Below are 7,284 nucleotides of genomic sequence, written 5' to 3' on the forward strand. Positions count from 1 at the left end.
TAATCACTTGTACCGGATTGAGCCAGTAGTAGGGACCTCTTCTCCCTCTACTGACATATCCGAATCCTTCCCAGATGAGCAACTATATGCCATCCGGACAATACCTTGGTTCGCAGACATTGCAAATTACAAGGCTATACAGTTCATTCCCAAGGAATTTACCTGGCAGCAAGCCCGGAGACTCATGCATGATGCCAAGTATTATCTATGGGATGAGCCATATCTCTTTAAGAGATGCTCGGATGGAATAATATAACATTGGGTGTCTGAAGAAGAGGCACAGAAAATTCTTTGGGATTGCCATTGCCCTGACTATGGAGGACACTTTGGAGATGAGCAGACAGCTACCAAGGTACTCCAAAGTGGCTTTTACTGGCCTACTCTCTTTAAGGATTCTAGAGAGTTCGTCTGTAACTGTGATAATTGCCAAAGAGCTCGTAATCTCCCTGATGGTCACTGTATGCCTCAGCAAGGAATCCTAGAGATTGAGTTGTTTGACGTATGGGGCATAGATTTCATAGAACCATTCCCGCCTTCATACTCAAACAACTATATCCTTGTGGCAGTAGATTATGTGTCTAAATGGGTTGAAGCAATAGCAACACCCACTAATGACACAAGAGTAGTAATGAAGTTCCTCCAGAAGAATATCTTCAGCAGATTTGGTGTCCCTAGGACACTAATTAGTGATAGACATACTCATTTCTGCAACAGACAGCTGGATTCTGTCTTAAGTCGTTACGAAGTTCGCCATAAAGTAGCAACTCCGTATCATCCCCAAACAAATGGGCAAGCTGAAGTCTCAAATAGAGAACTAAAACGAATCCTAGAGAGGCCAGTATGTACTTCTAGAAAGGATTGGGCTAGAAAGCTTGATGATGCACTGTGGGCATACAAAAAAGCTTTCAAAACCCCCATTGGAACTTCACTATATCAGCTAGTATATGGGAAGTCCTGTCATTTACCAGTAGAACTAGAACATAAGGCCTACTGGACTACTAGATTCCTCAACCTTGATGCTAAAGCAGCAGAAGAGAAATGGCTGCTCCAACTGAATGTGTTGGATGAATTCCGCTTATATGCATTTGAAAAGGCAAACAGGTGGCATGACAGAAAGTTAACTTCCAGAGTCTTTGAACCAGGATAGAAGGTCATGCTCTTTAACTCAAGACTCAAATTGTTCCCTAGGAAACTCAAATCCCGTAGGACAGGACCGTTTGTGATTACTAGTGTATCACCATACGGGCATATAGAGCTTCAAGGTAAAGAAAAAAGGTTCACTATCAATGGATAGAGGGTCAAACATTACCTTGAAGGTGATATAGAGCCAGGATGCTCAACACTATTACTAAGTTAAGTACAGTGAAGTCCAGCTAAAGACATTAAAGAAACACTTGTTGGGAGGCAACCCAATGATTCCTTATATGTTATTAATTCTCTAATTATTTCTATTTTAATTATTTTTATTTTTAATTAGTTTTTTATTATATTTTAAGTCAATTTTAATGTTAGTGATCATTTATAATGCTTTAATAGAGACAGAATGACGCAGAACAGCAAACAAAATACCCTAGAGTAAGGATTTTTTTGGCGTTAAATGCCAGAAAGGGAAGGCAATTGGGCGTTTAAACACCCATGGAGACAGCAGGCCAGGCATTAAACGCCAGCCAGGAGGCCCTGGCTGGGCATTTAACGCCCTGAAGGGAGCATCAACCTGGCGTTAAACGCCAGAATACTAGCATTCTGGGGGTTTAAACGCCAGCAAGGCAGCATGGAGTTTGGTGTGGTAGGAGCCCTGTTCTCTCATCAAGAATTCAATCCCATGGCTCCAAAAAGTGGCAAGACCACCCTAAAGAACAAGAAAGAAGACAACTCAACAGTTGTTTTCAAACCTGTTCGATTCGTTACCAAGCAACATGAAGAATATTATCACAAGATAATGAGTAAAAGGCCAGTAATCCCTGAAGTGGGATTCAACCTTGGAGAAAAAGAATACCCGGAGATCCAAGAGCAGATTCGAAGGAGATGCTGGGAAATTCTAAGTAATTCTGAATTAAATGTTGGATACAACATTATTCGGGAATTCTATGCAAATCTGTGGATGACAGATAAGAAAAAGAAAGATGGAACAACCTTCCATTATTTTCGCACCATGGTTAGAGGGAAGATCATGTACTTTCACCTGGACAGGGTGAGAGAGATCTTCAAACTACCTCTACAAAAGGATGACCGTGAGTCATACAACAGAAGGGTTGTAGCTAACCAAAAGCTAGATCAAGTCCTAGAGGGCATATACCTGCCCGGAACTCAATGGATTGAGATTACAAAAGGAGAGCCATGCCAGCTAAAAAGCGCCAACCTCAAGCCTATTGCTAGAGGATGGCTAGACTTCATTGGGCGTTCTATACTCCCCACAAGTAACCGCTCTGAAGTCAACATCGCAAAAGCTGTGATGATTCACTGCATCATGATGGGAAATGAGGTGAAAGTCCACCAAATAATCCCCCATGAGATTTACAAGCTGGCAAATAGCGTGTCCACTAATGCAATGCTAGCTTATCCAAATCTTATCTTTCGCCTATGCTAAGAGGCTAAGGTTATGATCCTATCAGACCACTTTATTCCAGTGGAAAAACTAATCACCAAGCAGGTGATGGAAAGCTCCAAGATAGAAGACGATCAACTCAAAAGGAAGGCACCTGAGCCTCCCTAAGACATCCCTCTATTGGAGTATTGGGATCAACTAAAGGCGTCTGTAATACACTTGCAGAGAAATTTTGATCAGCTCGGAGAGGAGTAGAAAGATCAGACTAGCATGATTTGCAAACTGATCAAGGAGCAGGAGAAGCAAGGGCGTGAGCTGGAGGAGCTGAAGCGCCAGAAGCTCTCCCTTGAAGAGCCCAGTGCCCCTCAAGTTGAAGAGCCATGCATCTCACAACCTAAAGAGCCCAGCATCCCTTAAGTTGAAGGTTGTTGAGTTTCAACTCTGTAGCTATTCTAATTCTTGATTTTCATATTTCTGTTATTTTAATTCGTATGTATCATTTTAGGTTACATGATCACTAGTAGTAATTAAGTTTTTTATTTTATGTCTTTTAATTTTTAGGATTACATAAGCATTAGTAGTAATTAATTAATTTTTATTTTTCCAATTAGCTATAAATTATTCCTCTTATCATCATTAAACATGAACAAAATAGTAGATTTTTTTTAGAAGAATTGAGATGCATAAATTTTCGAGTTTTCCAATAAAGAATAGTTAATCATTTCTTTAGTTTTCTGAATGTATGAATAAACAGTGCATATTTGAAGTTGAATGTTAGGATGCTGGCTCTTGAAAGAATGAAGAAGAAGGAAAAGTACTATTGATAATCTGAAAAATCTAAAAATTGATTCTTGAAGCAAGAAAAAGCAGCAAAAGAAAAAGAAAAAGCATATTTCTTCGAAAAAATTGGCAAAAAAGAAAAGAAAATAAAAAAAAGAAAGAAAAAGCTATTAGCTCTTTAAACTAAAAGGCAATGGTAAAAGGATCCAAGGCTTTGAGCATCAGTGGTTAGGAGGGCCTAAAGGAAACAAAATCCTAGCCTAAGCGGCTCAACTAAGCTGTCCCTAACCATGTCCTTGTGGCGTGAAAGTGTCAAGTGAAAAGCTTGAGATTGAGTGGTTAAAGTTGTGGTCCATGATGAATGGATTTTTGATGGTAAAGAATTTCACAAATGAAATCTCGTTGCTAGTATAGTTTCTAAACCTACAAAGAATCCTCTCATACAAAAATTTGGTTGTCACAAGTAACAAACCCCTAAAATTAATAACCAAAGTATTCAAACCTTGGGTCGTCTCTCAAAGGAACTGCAGGGAAGTGTTCTTGTTATTGGTTATGGATTGAATATCTTTGGGGTTTTGATAAGAGACATGAAAGATAAATTACAAAAGAGGTAAACTAATAGCTAAAAAAGCTCTTGACAAGAAATGAGAACTAGAAGTCTTATCCTCATTATATTCCTCAATTGTGACATCAATTGTCCATTGCTTCCACTTAGTCAACCTCTAACTATGAAAGAAAGTCAAGAGGACAAATCAATTTGATTCCTCAAGTCCTAGTCAACTCCTAGGAAAGACTAGAGTTAGTGAAATTCAAATCAACTAGCAACTTTCAATTATCAATCAACAAAAGAGTTTGATAATTGAAGAGTCTCCAATTACTCAACCAAAGCCAAGAGGAGAAAAATCTACTCTATAATCCAACCAAGCATTTTGTCAAACACTTGGAAGGCATAAAAGCAATGCAAGATAGAATTGCAAGAAAAATAAATCTGCAACTACTAATTGCAAGAAAATTGACAACAACAATTCAAATCAATAATAAAAGAACATGAAACATAAATTGCATTAAAAGAGAAATAGAAGAAACAAAAGTGCATCAACAATAAAGTAAACAATTACAAGAATTAAATGCTAAACTAGAGAAAGCAAAGGTAGAAGAACAAGAAATTGGAAAGGAAAAGTAAATTAAAGCATGAATTAAACCTAGATCTAAGAAATCCTAATCTACCTCTAACCTAATTCTAGAGAGAAGAGAGAGCTTCTCCCTCTAGAATTCTAACTAAAGCATTCCCTCCAAAATTCAATTATGACTCCCCCTCCCCCTTTGACTCCTCTTTATTTCTGCATATAATAGGCTCAGAAATGAGTTGGATTTGGGCCTGGAAAGCCGAGAATTCGCCCCCAGCGTTTTCACTTTAATGAAGTCACATGCGAGCATTGACGCATACGAGTGGGTCACGCGTACGCATCGCTTGACAATTAGCTTTCCATGCGTATGCGTCATGTACGCGTACGCGGCGACTTCACATTCCATGCGTGCGCGTCTGTTGCACGTGCGCGTCGATGAATGCATCCCAAATCCTTGATTTTCTATGATTTCTCTACTTTGCATCCTTTTCTCTTTATTCCTTTGATCCATTCCTAGCCTTTTCAACCTGAAATCACTAACACACACATCAAGGCATCTAGTGGAATCAAAGGTGAATTAAACTTAACCAATTAAGGGCCTAAAAAGTATGTTTTCACTCTTAAGTACAAATTAGCGAGAATATACAAAACCATGCTATTTCACGGAATAAATGTGGGAAAAGGGTGATAAAATCCCATAAATTCAGCATAGAATGCACCACCAAATAGTGGTGCATCAGTCCAAAGCAAAAAGAGTGTGCTTAAGAACTCTGGACACCTCTATCTGGGGACTCTAGCAAAGCTGAGTCACAATCTGAAAAGGTTCACTTAGTTAAAGTGTCTGTGGCATTATTGTATCCGGTGGTAACACTGGAAAACAAGGTGCTTAGGGTCACGGCCAAGACTCTGAAAGCTGTGTTCAAGAATAAAAAGAGCTGAACTAGGAGAATTAATAATATCATCTGGATTCTAGGTTCCTAATGATGCCAGCAATTCTGATTTTCAATGGATAGTGAGATGCCAAAACTATTCAGAAGCAAAAAGCCACTAAGTCTCGCTCATCTCATTGAAACTGAGCTTCATTGGAAACTCAGAGATTTATTGCATCCTAATTTTCTTTTCATCTTATTTTATTTTTAGTTGCGTGGGGACAAGCAACAGTTTATGTTTGGTGTTGTGATGAGCGGATATTTTATACGCTTTTTGATGTTATTTTCATATAGTTTTTACCATGTTTCATTTAGTTTTATTAAGTTTTTACAGGTTTTAGTGATAAATTCATATTTTTGGATTCCACTTTTAGTTTGTGTGTTTTTGTACCATTTCAGGTATTTTTTGGCTGAAATTGAGGAGTTGGAGCAATAGTCTGATTCAAAGACAGAGAAAACATTGCAGTTGCTGTCCAGATCTGACCTCGTTGCACTCGGAAGAGATTTTCTGGAGCTACAGAAGTCCAAAATGGAGCGTTCTCAATGGCTGTGAAAAGTTGACTTCCAGAGTTTTCCAGCAATGTATAATAGTCCATACTTTGCTTCAGAGTAGAAGGCCCAAAATTAGCGTCCAACGCCAGCTTCCTGCCCTCTCTCTGGCGTCCAGCGCCCAAGGAGCAGAGTCCAGCATCCAAATGCCCAGAGAGGACCTTAGCCAGCGTTTCATGCCCTAAAGGCCTCCTAGCACGTGGATCTCAGCAAAGCTCAGCCCAAACACCCACCAAGTGGGCCCCATAAGTGGATTTTAGCACTAAAAAGGCTGCTTTACACTTACTAGCCATTAGTTTAGTATTTAAGGGATTTAATTCATGTTATTCGAACACTTTACACCATTATTTAGTATATTTTTGAATTCATCATTGTATTTTCCTTTCAGTATGAGTTTATAAACCTCTTAGGTTGAGCGGAGGAGCCTTGCTGAGTCCTATGAATTAATAAAAGCATTACTGTTTCTTTTTCGATCCGTGTTTGATTTATATATAAGATGTATACTCACTCTTCAACATGGTGAATACGATGATCAGGGACAATCAGCTCTGTTCATCAGATTAAGATGAATGTGCTTGACAAACACCTGCGTCTACTTGGGTTCGTGTGAATACGTGGCTGGAAAGCACGAGACAACAGCTATGTTTATACATCTTTCAGACGGCTAATCCACGACTTTGTTGGGGACTTCTCAAGACACCAGTTCAGCCAATTTCTGAGGAGATTAGGGTCTCCGTGGTATAGGCTAGAATCCAAAGAAGCAGCATCCTCTGATCTGGAAGATTCGACCTTGTCTGTGGCGTTTTGAGTAGGATCGCCAGGAGAATGATCTACTAGAGCTTCACCCTTCGTTAGATTGGATGACCACGGCCAATGGCGTTCAATCTGTAGCAGAGGAGATCAATGACCATGGCCCATGGCGTTGATCACATTCAGCCTGCCATAGAAGAGATCACTCACAAGCAAAGAAGACAGTAATGCCAGAGTTAATTCAGAAAGACTAAGCAACTCCAAACCTAAACTATTCTCTTTTCATAGTTTACACAACTTCTGAGTTCTAATTACTCTTTTTCTTTATTCCTATTACTGATTCCAAAAATTCTAAACTCTATAATCCAACAACCTCTCGATCTGCCTGACTAAGATCTGCAGGATAACCGTAGCTTGCTTCAAACCACAATCCTCGTGGGATCGACCCTGACTCGCTCAGGTATTACTTGACGACCCAGTGCACTTGCTGGTACAACAGTACGAAGGTGTGGGGATTCGTGCTACCAAGTTTTTGGCGCTGTTGCCGGGGATTGTTGAGTTTGAACAAATTGAAGGATTGCCTTGCTCCCTAGATCAGGTACTT

The sequence above is a fragment of the Arachis ipaensis genome, chromosome B04, assembly GCF_000816755.2.
Source record: "Arachis ipaensis cultivar K30076 chromosome B04, Araip1.1, whole genome shotgun sequence".
In the NCBI taxonomy this organism is placed as follows: Eukaryota; Viridiplantae; Streptophyta; class Magnoliopsida; order Fabales; family Fabaceae; genus Arachis; species Arachis ipaensis.